At 43.8% G+C, this 18355-nt stretch overlaps 2 long non-coding RNA genes across 2 annotated transcripts; one reads left to right on the forward strand and one right to left on the reverse strand.

Moving 5' to 3' along the window:
* Nucleotides 1-15163: 15163 nt before the first annotated feature.
* LOC135383697 (uncharacterized) lies at nucleotides 15164-16900 on the reverse strand. Its single transcript, XR_010420008.1, has 3 exons — nucleotides 16397-16900; nucleotides 15980-16095; nucleotides 15164-15413 (listed from the first exon to the last, which is right to left on the reverse strand). It is a non-coding gene; the product is annotated as an uncharacterized LOC135383697 (long non-coding RNA).
* On the forward strand, nucleotides 16329-18106 carry LOC135383696 (uncharacterized). The gene is made up of 3 exons (XR_010420007.1): nucleotides 16329-16941; nucleotides 17416-17506; nucleotides 17925-18106. It is a non-coding gene; the product is annotated as an uncharacterized LOC135383696 (long non-coding RNA).
* The last annotated feature ends 249 nt before the right edge of the window (nucleotides 18107-18355 follow it).

Raw genomic sequence — 18355 nt, forward strand, 5'->3', positions numbered from 1 at the left:
TATTGCCCCCCCCTGGATCTCAAAAACACAGGGTTTTTGAGCCAAGACAATTCAGTTGACGCACCGCCACTCCAAACATTCTGCCCCCCCCCCCCCCCCCCGGAAAAAAAATCCTGGCGGCGCTTCTGGCTCCAGCACTTGTCTCGCGTGCGAAAACACATTTCACAGGACTCCATTATCTCGTGTTTCGCATTGTTTTTCATTGAGGAGCGCTGTTTGTATTATGGTGGAGAATTTTCTTGGTAGCGGTATACGGACTTAACCCTCCGAGTCAACAAATTGTCCTTATTCTGCCTGAGCAGCTCTATTATTTTAACTAGCGGTAAGCCGGGTGGCCTACTTCTCCTCTTGACCGTCATCGAGACCTGTGCTTTTTGTGTCAGAAGCAGTAGAAAAACTGGTCCCGACAAGGCATACAACAAACATCTCGCGGTCGCTTAATTTCGCAAAACGGTCGTGTTCATCTGATATGGACTCTTGTGGAGTCTATATCGAGAATGATTGAATAAAGCACATATACTATTCATATGGGCGTCGATTCTTTTTTCCCTCTGGAGCTTGCGTCGCAAATATACTATACGAGAATGTGAGTGAACATATGGTGTACACAGATTACGTAACATTTGGATATTAGTCATTTTGGCTTCCTCGGGACATTTTAAACAGTGACGCGACGGATATCTTGCGCATTTCGTATCCCAATCTTCTCTTCTTTTTTTTTTTTTTTAACTTCCAGCTGCAGCGGATCTTCCGCGTTGTCATCTCAGCGGTATGTCTCATTAGATGTGTTTGACATGAAATCCAACAAACGGAACTATATATGGAAGGAACGGCACGACACTGTCTTGTCGACACATGTCTCGTGCGATGCTCTAAGCCTCTGACGTGAGGGCTGCAAACCGTGTTGGTCGCTCGCAGAGGATGGCACATCAGAGATGGGTTGTGCTGAAGTCCAGGAGCAGCATATGGTTCTATAGATGCACTATTTCGAAACCTCAGTTAGCGTGAAACCTAACGAGAAAACAGTTGCTATACTGTTCACCCTTGGTGGCTCGCTCAACACACCGGACCAGAGAATTTTCATTTGGAATAAACATTCTGTGCGTTACTATGGCGAAGTCACATTTCTTCGGTTACTCAGGTTAGTTGTATTGATCTACTGCAGAAATTCAAGTATCTACTTCCTACTTGGCGTAAAAGTTACTTATATGAGGCGCTGATCCAATCGCGCGTCAATTACTTAGCCGCGCTTGGGGCTCTGCATCAAAGGGCTCTTTGAAACAACTACTTATATATATTGCAAAAAAAAGGGCAATTTGTATCATCCCTATACGACATCAAAACAGGACCTTTATTCTTCAAACACTGCATTGTGCCCAGCTCTGAGCCTTGGCAAACGATGTTTGCCAAGGCTCAAAGCAGATGTTTAGTAAATTTTTGTTGTCTACTGTTGTTACTGTTATAGCTAACCCATTCAATGGGTGCATCCACTGTTTAATTTTTTCTAATTTAAATTATATATGGTCGTGATCTATAGGTTGAATAGGCAGTTGCTGCAGTCTTTAGTGGTGACGAGGCGTTCCTGCTTTTGGCCTCGCCATTCCCCATCGCATGATGGAAATAAATTAAATGGATGAATAATTTAAATGAAAGTCCGGGCTCTGCTGTATATGCCAGCTCGGCGATGTAGGAGTTTCTACCGTATAGAACGCGGAACCAACAGTATAGAGGCAATACACTGCCAGCCAGTGCTTCGACATGGACAAGGACATGAGACATTCACGCATAAACATCAGGACGCGCACAGAACAGAAACGTCAGCCCTGAAATTTGCCTACGGTGTATTGCCTATGCAGATTGCCACAACGCTGTCGCGGAAGCAACGGTTGTTTCGCATGGAGGAAGCGTCAGTATAACACCGCCTCTGCATACCGCGACTTTCTCTCTCTCTCTCTCTCTCTCAGTTTCTTGCTTTTCTTTTCTTTTTTCGTCCCTTGCACGGTGCAGACGTTTCTTCGAAGACGAAGAACGATTCCACGTCAAGAGATCCAACGAGTCAAGAGATCCACCGGTGGATCTTTTGACTCGGAGGATCTCTCGACCCGTTGGATCTCGTGACCCCGTTGGATCTCTTGACTCGTCTGAGGGTTCGCCGGGCTTGGATCTTTTGACCCCTTTGTGTTACGTCGTTAACTCTAACATCGCTAAGCAGAAATTACTCGTATCGAAATACGAGGGACTCGTTTTACGTGCGGTATAAATAGAATACAAATGCAGGTGGGAAATCAACATCTCATTTTCATTGACTTAGTTACTCACTTTGTAACACATAGCGCAGTCAAAGAAAAGCCGACAGTTCTCTTATGTCATTTGTGTTAAAAACAGGTGGTTGCATTGTAAGATCAACCTGTTTGTAACACAGGATTTATAGGAGTGCTGTCTTTTTTTTTTTTTTTCAGCGCTTCGTGTTAGAGATTATTTCTACAGTTAGCGTGGGCATCGTACACTCACGTTGGGTGGGCCGGCTGCTGTTTCAAACACGTTGATTATTCAAACACTTCGTATAGTCGAAGAGTCAAGTCGATGTTGTGGACAGACATTCTGCATGGCGGAACCGTCTGATCATGGACTCTCTCAGGGTACAAAAGATAGCTTCCTATGCCCGAACATCTTTTTTTCTTTTTGTGTATATGTGCATTTCTATATCAAGTTTTCCCTTAATTTTTCCCGCCGTCCACAAAAGGACAAAGACAAAGCACTTTGCGGCTGGGCCCATTATTATTGGTAAGAAACTTCAGTTCTGGCATAACGTGGGGACGGCTGCGCCAATGGACACAAAAGCACAAAGAAAACTCTGAATCCAGCAGTGTACCCTGCATTTCGGGGTTGAGGTCAATGAACGTGACGGGTCAATGTTGATTGGAAAGCAGTCAGACAGTATTTTCCCGCACGGTCAGTAAAAGAATAGAATAACGTGATAAGGGGGGGGGGGGGGGGCAATGAAAAGAACGCGACAATTGAATAAGTTTTAAGCCCTGCGGCCTACGATTCTTTGTAAGTTGAGCCCAATATTCTTGGTAACAAGCATGCGTTCTGGCATAGCGTGGGTGGCAAATCAACATCTCATTTTTATTGACTTAGTTACTTACTTTGTAACACCTAGCGCAGTCAAAGAAAAGCCGACAGTTCTCTTATGTCATCAACCGTTTTATAACACAAGATTTCTATGAGTGCTGTCACTCTTTTTCTTTTATTTCTTTTTCTCTTTTTTTTTTTTTTTTTTTTTTTTTTTGTTTTGCCAGCGCTTTGTGTTAGAGATTACTTCTACAGTTATCGTGGGGTACGTATTCTCACTTTGGGTGGGCCAGCTGCTGTTTCAAACACGTTGATTACGGCTCGTATCACAGCAGGCTCGTATATAGTTGAAGAGCAAAGTCGGTGTTGGGGACAGACGCTCTACATGACCGAACCGCTTGATCATGGACTCTCTCAGGGTACGAAAGGTAGCTTCATATGCCCGAACATGCGTGTTTTTTTTGTTTTTTTTTTGTCAATGTCAACTTTACCCTTAATTTTTCCCGCGCTCCACAAAGGGCAAAGATTTTGCAGCTGCATTGGCCCATTATTATCGGTAACAAGCTTCAGTTCGGGCATAACGTGGGGACAGCTCACGCCAATAGACGAAAAAAGTACAAAGACAACTCTGAGTCCAGCAGTATACCCTGCATTTTGGGGTTGAAGTCAATGAACGTCACAGGTCAATGTTGACTGGAAAGCACAGTCAGACAGTATTTTCCAGCACCTCTGTCAGTAAAAGAATAGAATAACGTGATAAGGGTGGGGCCAATGAAAAGAACGCGACAAGGATAAGTTTTTAGCCCTGCAGCGTACGGTTCTTTGTAAGTCGAGCTCAATATTATTGGCAGGGGTGGGCATAAATACATTTTTTGACTATTTAAATATAAATACATGTTGAAACGGGTATTTAAATACTCTTCATAAATACTTTTCACTATGAGTATTTAAATACAAAATATAAATACAGTATTTAAATACCGCAACTACTACCATAAATACTGTGAGGAAAATGTCATCTGGAACTACAGAAATAACGATGATCGTAACAACAAATCAGCAACGAACAATACCATTTATTTGTTAGATTACCATGGCGATTTTAATATTAGAAGTTTCTCGAAGACTGCATCTTTTAGGCATCTTCTGTTCAGCCGTACAATCGGATTCGCAAAGGAGAACAGCGTCTCCACAGGTGCCGATGAACAAATGTCCTTCTAAATTGTATTAAATTTGACGAATATGCTTTGTACAACAGGGTAATTGGGTAGCCGCGACCGTTGTCCGCAAAGTGAGAAACTTGTCATCTAAAATGGTTTGTCGCATGCTTATGCTAGCGCAAACACGACATAACTGCGCCCCAAACTCAGTCTTCTTCCCGAAAGGTCAAATGCAACGCAACTTTAAGATACGAGTCAGTATATACTGTATTTAGGAGTATTTATAAAGTACTTACAGGAATAAATACCCGAAAATTGGTATTTAAATATAATTATAAATACATTTCTCGTGTCTGTAAATATAAATACATGTATTTATATTTTAAATAGTATTTTAATTACAATGTATTTAAATACTGCCCATCCCTGAATTTCTTGGCAACAAGCATCCGTTCGGGCATAGCGTGTTACGGCTCTAGGGGCAATGACCATTACAGTGCAAAGACCGCTTTAAGCTCTGCAGGGGGACTCGCCGCCGTAACCTCACAACCTCAGTATTTTCTCGCTTACTTTTTTGTACGCATGTTCGAGTGTGGTAAGAAGAGAGAAAACACTGAAAAGTATTCACTGTTACCGGGCATATTACTTCCCAACTTAATACTACATACAGCGCAATCGTTCTGCAATGAACATGGTAAAGGATAGATTTTCTTTCCTGTCGGGATCCCGACCAGTATGACGCTTTGACTGGTTGGATCTCATGGCTCGCCTGTCACGTGACCGGTTGAATCTCCTTACTCGATGGATCTCTTGGCCAGGTTGGAACTCTTGATCTTTGGATCTTTTGACTCGCCTGTCACGCGACCGGTTGGATCTCCTGACTCGATTGATCTCGTGACTCGTTGGAACTCGTGACCCGAAGCGTTCGCAGACCACTTACTCATACACAGGGATGGGCAGTATTTAAATACATTGTATTTAAAATAGTATTTAAAATATAAATACATGTATTTAAAATACATATTTAAATACAGGCAAGAAAAATGTATTTATATTTATATTTAAATACAGTTTTAGGCGTATTTATATTTAAAATACACTTAAATACGCATATCTCATCCTCCCGTATTTGTGGGCTTCTCTGGAGTTCCACATTGTTAGCCTCCAGCGATGAAGGGTATCTTGGTTAGAGGCTACAGGTCACTCATCTTCTGTGTTCGGGGATTTCTGTCCTTTTAGAAAACAGCACAATCTGCGAATGAGGGTATCGCCACCCCCGTTGCAGCGGACTGGACAGGACAGACAGACAGGACAAGAACCGACAACGACGACTCAAAACCAGCAAATGAACAAATGAACACTTTATTCAACATAGAGAAAGTGGAAGAAGCGATAACGAGTTCATTAGCTGGTTTTGAGTCGTCGTCAGTTCTTGTCGCGTTACCGTCCTGTCTAATACCCCCTCGCTGCTCCTGAGACTCAAGGAGACGTTCCGTTCAATGGAAAGTCGGTCCACGCAAGATGCTGAAATCATCACACTGCATCACGGAAAAATAAAGAAATATGTGGGCATTGTGTGCAGCAGAGATGCATCCATAGGTGGCTCCATTTATTACACAATTTAAAAGAATAATGTGCCTGGACGGTTCAAAACATTTACAGAAGTAGTTACAGTATTTAAATACTGTCTTAAAGGGACGGTCTCGTACAGCCGGGGCGATTCCGAAACTTAGCCAAAACTAGTTTCACGAGTACTGTACATATACAACCATCAAAGTTTCGTTCGGAATAACCAAGTCGTTTTCGAGGAATTTGTCGAAACGTGCCGTAAGAGCAGACGACGAAAGCTGCGCCTCTCTCATGCATACGTCACCTATGACGTCGGCCCGCGGGTGCGTCGTCGTTGTCATGGTAATTGTAGCTTGCAGAAGCACCTTGCTTTGAGTACCGTATTTTCACGCGTATTAGCCGCGGCTTATGCGCGATTTTTTTTTCGCGGACGCTCTGCGGCTTATCCGCGGGTGCGGCTTATCTGATGACTATTTTTCCCTGGTATTTTCCCCATACCCCGGATTAAACGAAAGGGCCGACAGTGCCTCATGTTTTTCGGAACAGGACCGCCCTCGCAGTGTACGAACAATACCGAACAGGGGCGGGCTTTAACCAAAGGGGTGACAGTGATTCATGTCTCCAGGGGCCCTATCCTGGTCAAAGTAATCTACCTCGATTACTTGAAATTTCTTCTGTCATTGGTGCACAATCGAAAAAGGCGTGAATATTAAAAGCGGTTGACACCTTCTATCAACCAATCGCCCCACGTGTTATCTTGGAAAGCGACCCGCCTTATCGGTGTTTCCTCCTGAGAATCCGAAGACCACACCTGTAATCTGCCTGCCCTGCCTTGTTGCTTCGGTTCTTAGGTGTCGGAAACAGAAAACTCTACCGGCGTAAAACTGAATTTCGTGGAAAATGCGTGGAAATGCACGCTCGTAATTTCCTTTTTTGCTGTTTGTCATTTTTCTTGACGTACAGGTGTGCAAGACGGCAATGTTTGTGTGACACTGTGATTGTACTTGGCATTTATAATTCGGTATGTACCCGTGAGATGGCGCTGATGGCAGGCAACAAAACTGACAAAACGGTAAAAGCGCGAAGGATCATTGCAAAGTGTCGAACAGACAGTGTGGCGCGAGCCGTAAACGCGTTTATGAGAAATCGGTTCGTGCGTTAAATCTTGAGCTTTATTTATGAGCTTTTCTTTATATTTTTCTGTGTGTTCGTGTGCTCGATATGCGAAATGATAATTCGCATTGCAATATGCTTCTTTTGCTCGTGAGCTGTGGGGGTGGTAATGATACCGCAAATGAGCATTGATAGTTTTACTCAAGAAACAGTGAACTTTGATCGATGAGTTTTTCGTGTGCACACCGCTACGTTGCAATAACATTGATTGTACGACGTACGGCTCTGACGACGCTTCGAAAAGCCCGCCGCTTTCACGCATACGATGCCGCGATCGGCGCAGAGAAACGGTGTTACGCGGTGCTTTTTTCTCATCATTAAACACAAACGAAGAAAGACATGAATTTTTTGTTGTGACGAGCACATACAGACTTTATACAACACAATAAACGGAAATGCACATGCGGACCCATCACGAAACCCATCGCCGCTCAAAGTAATCGACCCTCTTTCGCTAGATTACTTTTCAGCTTTGAAACTAATATTTTACGTCATTGTTACGTCAAAATGACGTAGGATCACGGTCCGAGATTAGGGCCGAGAGGCTGCGAAGGAAAACTAGGTATAAATTTCAATTGAAACGGGCGGGATTTAAGGGCGGAGTATTCCGTGGCAGCCCCGCCCTACAGCTTGTGACGTAAAGTAATCGAGGTCGATTACTTTTGACGAGGATAGGGCCCCTGGAACACCACTAACCCGTCAATCCACGAAAGACACGCAACAAGGGCACAATCCGATATTAGTAGAACACTAGAACTGACTTCCTTTGTTATACATTATGCCGACACCCGAATGTGGACCACAGGGTTTATGGCCTCCCCTACGGTCTCCTTTGCTGGCAGACCCACAGGAAGGGTTCAATACACCTGACATCGGGATAAAACGTGGTCAGATAAGCGTTAGTTCTCATTTGACGAGAGCAGCAGCTTTCGTGGACACGGGCACGCCAGTTAGAGGCGAGGCATGGCTCCAATGCGGAGGCACAGCTGGGTAGTTTCATTTATAATCGACAGATGGCCGCCGGTCACATATTTATTTTTTCCCGGGAAAATTACATGTTATTCTTTGGCCGAAAATAAGCGAAACGAGCTGGGCCGCGGGTCTGTGCGATATCCCGTTCTCCTTCTGGAGGGGGTTAAAAAAAGCGCACATTTTTCCGGGCTAAATTTTTTCAAAGTTTGCGTCGTTGTATTTCTGGAACCGGATGTCGCCCTCAGATGGCAATTATTGCCACCATAGAAGGGGTGCATGCGTCTCACTTAAGCTGAAAAAAAGTTGTGGAAAATGGCCGAAACATATCGGGAAAAATTCCCGAAAACGCTCCGAACTGCATTTGTTGCGCAAATTTGCGGGGTTGTTAAAGAGCCGCCACAAGTCCGACGTCAATAAAACTGATATTGGATGAAAGCTCATTTTTTGCTCTTTCGTGTGGTGTGCGGCTTGTCACGTTGAGATCATCTGCTCTTTTGGTACGGCGCTCTAAACGAAAGGGCCTGCGAAAGAATTGGGTTTTTGGGGAGCGTTTTTCTCAAAAACCCCAGCTTCAAATTTGTTAACATTTTGTGTGTACATAGCTTAAACATCCATCTTTTACCACGTAAAATAAAAAGTCTGCTTATTTCACTCCTAGGGGGCGCGCGAAATATTTTTAGCTGGCATACTCGCGCGCTCTCCGCGGAAGGTTAAGCGAACGGAGAGTATGCTTCTCTTTTCGGCTGCGCTTTTCTAAAAAACAAACAGCTCGAAATCGGCAGATATTTTCTTCAAGCACAGTCTTGACACTCTTCTGTCACATTAGAAAATTAAATTTCTGCCTATTTGCTTCCTACAGAGCCCGCGAATTGTTTTAGCGTGTCTAGCAAATGACTTCAGAAAAGTGATACGAGCACACAAGTTTAATGCATGACATTTCAAAACAAAAAGGTAAGAGAAAAGATAGCTATTTAATAAGCTAGTAATTAGTAGATACGGTCTTATTTATAGATGCTTACATACAACACTGTCACCCTCTCTTGCCCATGTGTAGCAAGAGCGAAGCTTCGGAACGGGGCGTACGACTGACCACTCGTTTGACTTCTTTGCATCTCGAAAGGCATCGACGTCCCCACATGAAAGGTATAAAAGAGTAATCCTTTGAAGTTTTGGCTGTAGTTTCACGACAAGATCCTTTGCTGTTTGGATAGCTTCTGATGGAGCCGACCGAAGGTTGTGGAGTGAAGCAGTGTGCTTGACGACACCACCGATCCCGTCACAGGCATTTTTACCATGGCCAGGTGCACTGAACAGCCACTTCGTAACATGACGAGTTCTCTGCAGCTCGTAGAACTGGAATCGGTTTTTGAAGTGCGCGGCGGCGCCATCCGATACGTAAGAACACGTACTGTACAAGGGTCCAGTCTCATCCATGTGGTCGTCGATTTTTCTGATTGCCAGAAGTGCCAAAGCAGTGTCGTGCTGCATGTCGTCTGACACAACGGCGAAACACTTGGAACCGGAGAATGTGCTTACCACGCAGGTAAATATTGTGATTTGTTTCTTCTGCCAATGGTATCCCTGTATTTCGGAAGGAAAAACCACAGTTCAATTTTCGGCGTAGTCAAAGTGAAGAACTATCCGCTTCGAATGCTGCAGCATCTTCTCATTTCGTATCGCAATTCGCTGAACGTTGCGCACGGCATCATGTGTGATGTACAGCACAAGCCATTTTCTGAGGAGGGCAAGAAATTCCTCAATGTCAAGTACAAGCTTCTTGAGGGCATTTGACTCCCACAGGACGACCTCGATCTGCTCCGCATCCGCCGATATCTCCAACTCCTTTATGAGCGTTCAAAATGTACATCCGTTTTCAAGTAGAAGGAATCAGTCGATGACCACACTCCCACGCTTGGTTACGTGGAGGGGAAAAGGCAACGGCGAGCAACCGCAACCTTGCCTCCCGTTCTCACGCTTCCCCATGAAGGAACTCACCTTGAAAGGATTAACCTCCAGTGCCATGCGACGGGAAACATACTTGTCCTTCATTTGCCGCATACTAGTGGTATCTACATTTGCCTTTTGTCGGCACTTGTGAACGATGTTTCGACCATGCAATATGCGTACGATACAGCTTTAAAAAAATGAAAGACAGAAAGAGTGAGAGAGAGCGGTTTTGTGTACCTGTTGAACAGCCCAGAGCTTACAGTGGGACGACGTTGAAAAACAATTCGCGGGCTCTGTAGGAAGCAAATAAGCAGAAATTTAATTTATTCATGTGAGAGAAGAGTGTCAAGACTGTGTTTGAAGGAAATATCTGCCGATTTCGAGCTGTTTTTTTTTTTTTTTTAGAAAAGCGCAGCCGAAAAGAGAAGCATACTCTCCGTTCGCTTAGCCTTCCGCGGAGAGCGCGCGAGTATGCCAGCTAAAAATATTTCGCGCGCCCCCTAGGAGTGAAATAAGCAGACTTTTTATTTTACGTGGTAAAAGATGGATGTTTAAGCTATGTACACACAAAATATTAACAAATTTGAAGCTGGGATTTTTGAGAAAAACGCTCCCCAAAAACCCGATTCTTTCGCAGGCCCTTTCGTTTAGAGCGCCGTACCAAAAGAGTAGATGATCACAACGTGACAAGCCGCACACCACACGAAAGAGCAAAAAATGAGCTTTCATCCAATATCAGTTTCATTGACGTCGGACTTGTGGTGGCTCTGTAACAACCCCGCAAATTTGCGCAACAAATGCAGTTCGGAGCGTTTTCGGGAATTTTTCCCGATATGTTTCGGCCATTTTCCACAACTTTTTTTCAGCTTAAGTGAGACGCATGCACCCCTTCTATGGTGACAAAAATTGCCGTCTGAGGGCGACATCCGGTTCCAGAGATACAACGCCGCAAACTTTGAAAAAATTTAGCCCGGAAAAATGTGCGCTTTTTTTAACCCCCTCCAGAAGGAGAACGGGATATCGCACAGACCCGCGGTCCAGCTCGTTTCGCTTATTTTCGGCCAAAGAATAACATGTAATTTTCCCGGGAAAAAATAAAAATGTGACCGGCGGCCATCTGTCGATTATAAATGAAACTACCCAGCTACGACACTAAAAGTCGCCAACTTCGAGGACCAGTACAGGAACAGGGCAGCTAGCAGGGAGTGCGACGTCGACGAGCGTTGAGAGTCTCTATTGATTTTGTATGTGCATCACTGGTTTAGCGCACAAAGCAGTCGCGTCGTATTACCCGCGGCTTATCTGCGAGTGCGGCTTATCTGCAAAAACATTATCAAAATGTATCTAAAAACGAGTCCTGCGGCTTATCTGCGGTGCGGCTAATACGCGTGAAAATACGGTAATCCCCTTTGCCCTCGAAATGGGGACACTCAGGCATATACCTCCGCGAGCGGAGAATGTAGTCCGAGCATTGACTGTGGGGTCTCCCATAATGTGGCGCACAATCGGATACGTGGAAGCTAAGTCACGTGTTTTCTTTCCGCGAGTATTTAATGCAGTTTTTAAATAAACACGTTCTCCTTCTCCATGTACGTCGTCAGCGACACTTCATTTCGAAGCATGATCAGTGTACAACGGGGAGTGTAATGGAAGCGCGCGTAATATATTTTTGGTCGGAGCTGTAATGCGACCGCGCGCGCCGATGGCCAGCGACTTCAGATTTGTGATTGTGGATGGGGTTGTTCTGCGACTTTTAACTTGTTTCTGAGGATTAACATAGTTGTTCTGAACCACCATGCTTGCCACTACTGTGAATGCGCGTTTTTCACCTGAGAACTGAAAGAAAATGTACGAGAGTTGCCGCGGTGCCCAGTAACTTCTGAAAGTCGTCTGCTCACACCGATGCACTAGCAGGCGCAAAAGCAGACGATTTCTGTATCCTATCACGGACTTACCCGCAGGGCGACGTGGCCGTTCCTATTGTTGCCAACACAGATCGCGGCGTGCTCTGCAATCTTTATCAATTTAATTCGATTATTTAATAACTGTTGCGTGTTTTGTCGGGTAAATTAGCAGTATTCCATTTTCAACAAAGGGCAATCGAATGGTACACTTTATGAAAGGGGCAGGGAGTACGAGACCGTCCCTTTAATGTATTTATATTTTGTATTTAGTTACTTTCATCATAAAGTATTTATAGGCAGTATTTAGATACATGAAAACATGTAGTATTTTGTATTTATATTTAAATACCCAAAAAGTGTTTTATGTCCATCCCTGCTCTTATACATAATGTGACCAGACGTCCCGATTTAGGCGGGACAAGTCCCGCTATCCCACCAGCCAACAGCGGACGCATGCGGCTAAACACGGGCCCCGTCCTGGCTCGCGTTTTGCCACGACCTGGCCAATGGAACATTCTAATGTGTTGGCTAAGAAGCCGTTCCAAGAGTCACTACTTTGATGGATGCGCATGGGGGGTGGGTGGGGGGAATCTATTTACTTTCACGGGAAAGGTCAGCCAGAATGGAAGCATGCTAGCGCATGCTTTGCTTATCAAGCTGCCTCGGTACGAACATATGGCCTTGATATAATGATCAATCGGCACTGACGACAGTAACAAAATGGAAGTGGAAGTCCAGCGACTTCGGGTCGAGGTTTTCCGTTCATGACTACAAGTGTGACCACACCGAAGCACACACTAAATTTCAAAACACCCTTTTTGGTGTAATTCGGCGGTATCATAACTGACTCCCTTTTTGGTGTATATCGACACCCTTTGGAAAAGTTACACCCCTCAGAAAAGGTGTATTCCTTACACCCAAATTGGTGTATTTCAACGGTATCATAACTGACTCCCTTTTTGGTGTAATCCTACACCCAGTGGAATCTGTACACCCTTCTGGAAAGGGTGTAAATGGAGTGCACCATGTGTCGTATATGAGACACGGCGAAATGAAGTCCGCGAACGGGTCTCAGGAATGTCTGAAGATGCCATGGCTGGGCTTTGGAATCCCAGCAATCTAATTCCAGCAACCACTGTAAGCCAAACTGATACAGATATATAAATGATACGGATGATACAGATGAATACATATAAATAAATAAAATAAAATATAATAAAAATAAAATTAATAAATACAGATATTAGTACAAATTTTGTTCACTTGAACATACACTTCTTCATGGTTTCGTGTTTGTTAGTGCAGTATGTACCCTTGTATTCGTTATGCAAATGCTCTCTTCCTCTGTTCTGTGAATACACAACGTTTTGCTCTGCCAATCCTTTATCGTAATTCTTTTTTGCTGAATATGCACTGCATTTGCTTACCACACTGTGTTGGGCTGACATCTGACATAATGTCCACAAAAACATTGGGCAGGACAAGTATTTTTTACTTTATGGTATTAGTTAATGATGAAGTCATGTCGTAAATATTAGGTACTGACAGCACAAGAAGGTAATTCGTTATTCGCCACATATCCATTCATTGCCTTTTCTTAAGAAAATGTCAAACTGGAACACATGTTTCACCCGCTGTGGATATCCCCGAAATAAAAGTCTCATTAGTATATATGTTGTTCATTTACACCATATTTACACCAAAATGTGATAACACGTTGGAAAGAGGGTGTTTCGAAACACTAACACCCCATTAACACCACTTCTGGTGACTCTTTTTTCCATAGAAGGTGTAATAGGGGAGTATATGCAATGTTACACCCTAATTACACCTCAAACACACCAAAAAAGGTGTTCTGAAATTTACAGTGCAGCATCCCAAGCAGCACGCCAATATTGGACCCATATGGGCTGCCCATATTGGCAAGCCCATTTTGCCCATATTGCGCCAATATTTCCGCGATAACGCGAACGGGGAGCCCGTGTAATAATGAAGCATTATCCGGAATAATATCCACCAGGTATGACTTCTCTCTTCTTTTTGCTTTTTCATTTCTGCTGATGCTTTTATTGATTCACGATACATAGCGTTACAAAAGCAACACTGCATCGCCCTAAAAACGAAGAACAGGTGGTGCGCCCGTCTTGCTGAAGGACCCAGGCAGTCGTATCGCCAACTGTAGGACGGGACAAGCGAAAGCTTGCCCACATCACATTTCAAAAATAGTACTGCCCCCGCCACAAAAATCGGTTCCACGGAACTGCCAATGCAAAACATCCTTCTGAAGGGATCGCAATAGTACATGAACCAAAAATCTCCAACCCGCTCCTAGAGTACAAAGAAGCGAAACACTTTCGTGACGGTGACGAACATACGCCTCAGGAACTCACACTGCCTGCAGTAACTTGAAAACACCTAGCTTTACAGAAGAGACATCCCTTCTTATCAACCATTGTGTTTTCTACTTGACCTGCCGCAATTCCATTGTCATTAGAGGAACCAGCGACATTTTAGCCCGAATAAAACGTCCGATCCGAGTGTCGCGAAGGCGCGTTGGTTGTAGGACGCTTGATTGCGCTGAAACGACCACGCTCTCAGTCGGTTCGACCGATTGGCATTGGTATCAGTGTTGTCACATCTACATTATGGTAGCTAGCACGGAGGAGAAGTAAGGAGACCGAACTCGGCGGGAAAATGACGTCCCAATTCCTCGAGTCAATTGTTGGCCGCGGCGCGGCGCTCGCGTTCCCTCCGGTACTAGCTCCGCGAAATCTCCTGCGCGGCAATGCGCCGTTTGTGCTCGAATACTCTACAAAAAACTTTCAAAACGAGTGTTTGTTTGATAAGCATAAACAACGGTGCCTCCAGTAATGAGGTAATATTTTCTGGTCAGCTACAATCCTTCAACAACTTTATTTTTTACATTGGAGAGTGGGGAGTTTCATCGCCACAGGCGATACTCTACCCCATTGCTGGTGGGAATGTGGGGAATAAAATAACGAGCCCCTTCATAACAACGATCGAAGTCCGATGGTGTCCAGAAATGTCAGAAGAGCTTTGAGCGCAGAGGGTAACATCTCATTACGGCCCGAGTCTCATTACGGCCGAAGTCTCATTACGGCCGAAAGTCTCATTACGGCCGAAAATCCTTTAATCCCCAAGTGTCTCGTTACGGCCAAAGTCTCAATACGGCCGAAGATAGTCTCATTACGGCCGAAGATGTCTCATAACGGCCAAAAAGAAAAAAGAAGCATCCACCATAGTAGCTCTGTATATACTGTGTTTTATGCTTCCCAAAATGTGTCCGAGGCGGTGTGCCCCCACGGCTTGTGTCACACACAATGGTTCATGCACATAATATTGCGACAGTGTTTCATGCATCCCTCGTGAAAAATGTTTTTATTGTCATATGTGTCACACGATATTTGTATGTGTTACGCCATTTTCTCTCAGTATTCAAGCAACATCCTACTCGTTGGTTCTGTGAGCAAACTGTATGTGTGTGTGTTCTGAAAAGTACTCACCAAGGGAGCCCACTGGGAGCTCCAGGAGTCACATGACCTATGACCATGATCTTCTCCCCCACTAGCTGCCTTCTACAATTTACGTCCACCTGAAATTTACAAAAAAGTACATAAGTCACTGAACAAAATGACATATGCTCTTGTTTGATGATGACTATAAGACATATGCTGTCAAGCAGACTTCTTTTTTTCATATATTCAAAACATATTCAAGAATTATGGACAACAATGACAATTACGTCATAATAATGCAGCTGCATAGCCAGGAAACTATTTCAGGAGGTGTTTTATGAGGCTTGACATGGGGTGGAGGAGTCCCCCTCGTCAGTGCTTTATCCAGACCCCCCCTAACTTTTTTGCCTGTGCACCCCCTACAGGGGGTGCCCTTGCGATTTCAGCTTCAGATACGTCTGTAATGATATGTTAAGCTGTAATGACGTAACTATTCCAACAATTTTTTCCAACACCCTTCTCGTGCTTGGGATTCTGGATAAACCACTACCCCTTGTTCATTTTCGTGAGGCACTACATTAGAGCTTATGCCACTGCACTGATGTCACAATGTTAAAAGTGTGTGTCACTCTGGGCATTCGGAATTCCTCTAAGCTACAATATGTAAATTCAGAATATCCGAAGGGTAAACATCAGATGTTACCTGCAGGCTTCATGCTGAAACGCGTGTACGCAAAACACTTCCGCCGTGGTGGGCGACGCCGTTAGTGTAATCATACACGCAAGACAATTGCGGGCACATGGAGTAGTGGCAGCAACCTGAAAACGATACATTTTCTTGTTACATATGAGTAATCAAAAATATACATTCCCGCATGTTTCGTTTTGTCGTTTGTAGGAAGCGCTAGTAAGGGAACAGCACTTGGTTGGTCACATGCAAGCCACAATGCGAGAGGTGCCGATATTTCGATTACGCGATCAAGAATTAAAAGTCTAGGACCATGCACACTTCCCCATGCAACTACTTTCCCAGCATCGTGAGACATGACACCCATGACATGACACCATGTATTCACGTATAGTGTAATGATATGCAGGAATGAAAAAGATGCCAACATACCTGTAATCCAGTGTCCCATAAGTTTGATTCGATTTTTTGGCAGCTACCATGAAGAGCAAATGCACGATTCACAAGTTTCGTTTCGCCATTTTCATTGTTGATTTCGCAAGCGTCGAGCAATCCCACGTGACCTCCTTTGGATCAGTGAAAAGTGAAAATTACTCGCGTCATGAACATATATGTTCATCTCAGCGCAAATCACGTTTTGCATGCTATAGAAGGAGGGGGGATCAATACTCTTCCTTTCGTGTTTTGATATCTTGTTGTTTTGCTACTCTCACTTCGGAGTTCGGATGGTGTCTAGCAACGTTGGGTACCTCGTTTCTTGTGTGTGTGAGCGAGTGGTTGCTGTTTACGATGTGTTCATATATCGCTTTGTAGTGCTGTAATGTGCAAATTAGCGGACTTTATAGCGGCTCTCTATTTTCCGTCGTTGTCTTTCGAGCAGCGCCTGTTGTTCCGGTAAAAATCGAGTTGAATGAATCGCCACAGCCCCAACGTATATCGCGCAGTGTTGACCAAGACTAAGTCAAGCAGGAATTCTGGTGAGTAATGCTTTCGTAGATTGCCTGTCTTAGTAGTGTGCTGTCCACACATAGTTGGATTCTCATAAGAGTAATTTAAATTAATCAAAACAGCTGAAGTGCCTGTAATAGATGTAACTCTGTATCCGTTCGTAGGTTTGCGCCGTTTCTAGTTGGTTGCGCGTTTAGGAACAACAAATTTATTCGAAGACGATAAGGTACCGATAATGCATCACCGTACAGCAGCATTTACTCGTATCATTGTGAGCCATATTTCATTTGTTAAAATTTGTCGTCGTATTTCTTCAAAAATAAAAGCGAAAGTCGGCGTACTTGAATTGATCTCCAAGAACTGCTTACGTCGAACGTCTGCAAATGTTGTACTTATGTGCCTTCGCGCACCATAGTAGGCACAAAGCATATCTGATTAGAATAAATACTTCAAGAGGAAGTCATTCAAATACATTGTTATTTATAGCTGGTTTTCCATTCCAGGCATGGTATGTGGCTGCATGAAGGATTCCGAAAAAGAAAAACAACAACATGGCTAATAGGATGTTGCTGCCCAGGGAGTCCTGGCGAAGAGGTGAGCTGTTAAGATCATCATAAGGTTCTGTTGTGAAGTGAGAAATTTTGTAGTAGTGCACGAATGTTAATTCGTGCACTACTTTTATAAAAAAGAAACCAGAAATGGAAAGTTATGCATGCATCATTTCATGAATTGTAATGTATTACTATTTGATATTCACATGTTTCCATTAAGGGAACTACTGAACCTATACTCATATCATGGTCATGCTCTGTGTTTACCTGGAAGTCACATTTTTAAGGCTTGTCATTCTTTTGTCTAAATGAATATTTATGTTAACCTTGTATGAAATAGCAGACACGTATCAACACGTGTGCAGCTTGTGCACATTAAAACGAGCCATGTAGAGACAAATGCTTGTTGTTGTTTTTTTTAATATTCTAGCCTATTCATGGTTGCTCATCGCTTCTTGCAGGTTTACTCATTCCAGAAGCAAGAATTGTATCATTGTAAGGCGAATGGAAATAAACTGACATCGACTGAGATAGGTGCTCTGTCATGGCCAATGACTGTAGGATGGCTCCAAAAGCGTCACAACAAAGCCAATATTCATCTAGCTCTCTACAAGTAGCTAACTCCACATAGTAGCCTGCTTCACAGCCTACACTACCTTGTGGGAGTACACATTACACAATATGTTGCATTGTGTTGTGGTATGATAACATACCGTTTGTCTCGCAATATGTGTATATAAATATGATAAGGGCCCTAAGGGCACAGTGCATGGCTTATACCCTGCTGAATATATATCCATACCTGGCTGCGACATTGCATATCAATGCAGGTTACAATACACATTTTGACATTTGGCCGTTATGAGACATCTTCGGCCGTAATGAGACTGCC

The sequence above is a fragment of the Ornithodoros turicata genome, chromosome 2 (genome assembly GCF_037126465.1).
Source record: "Ornithodoros turicata isolate Travis chromosome 2, ASM3712646v1, whole genome shotgun sequence".
Classification (NCBI taxonomy): Eukaryota; Metazoa; Arthropoda; class Arachnida; order Ixodida; family Argasidae; genus Ornithodoros; species Ornithodoros turicata.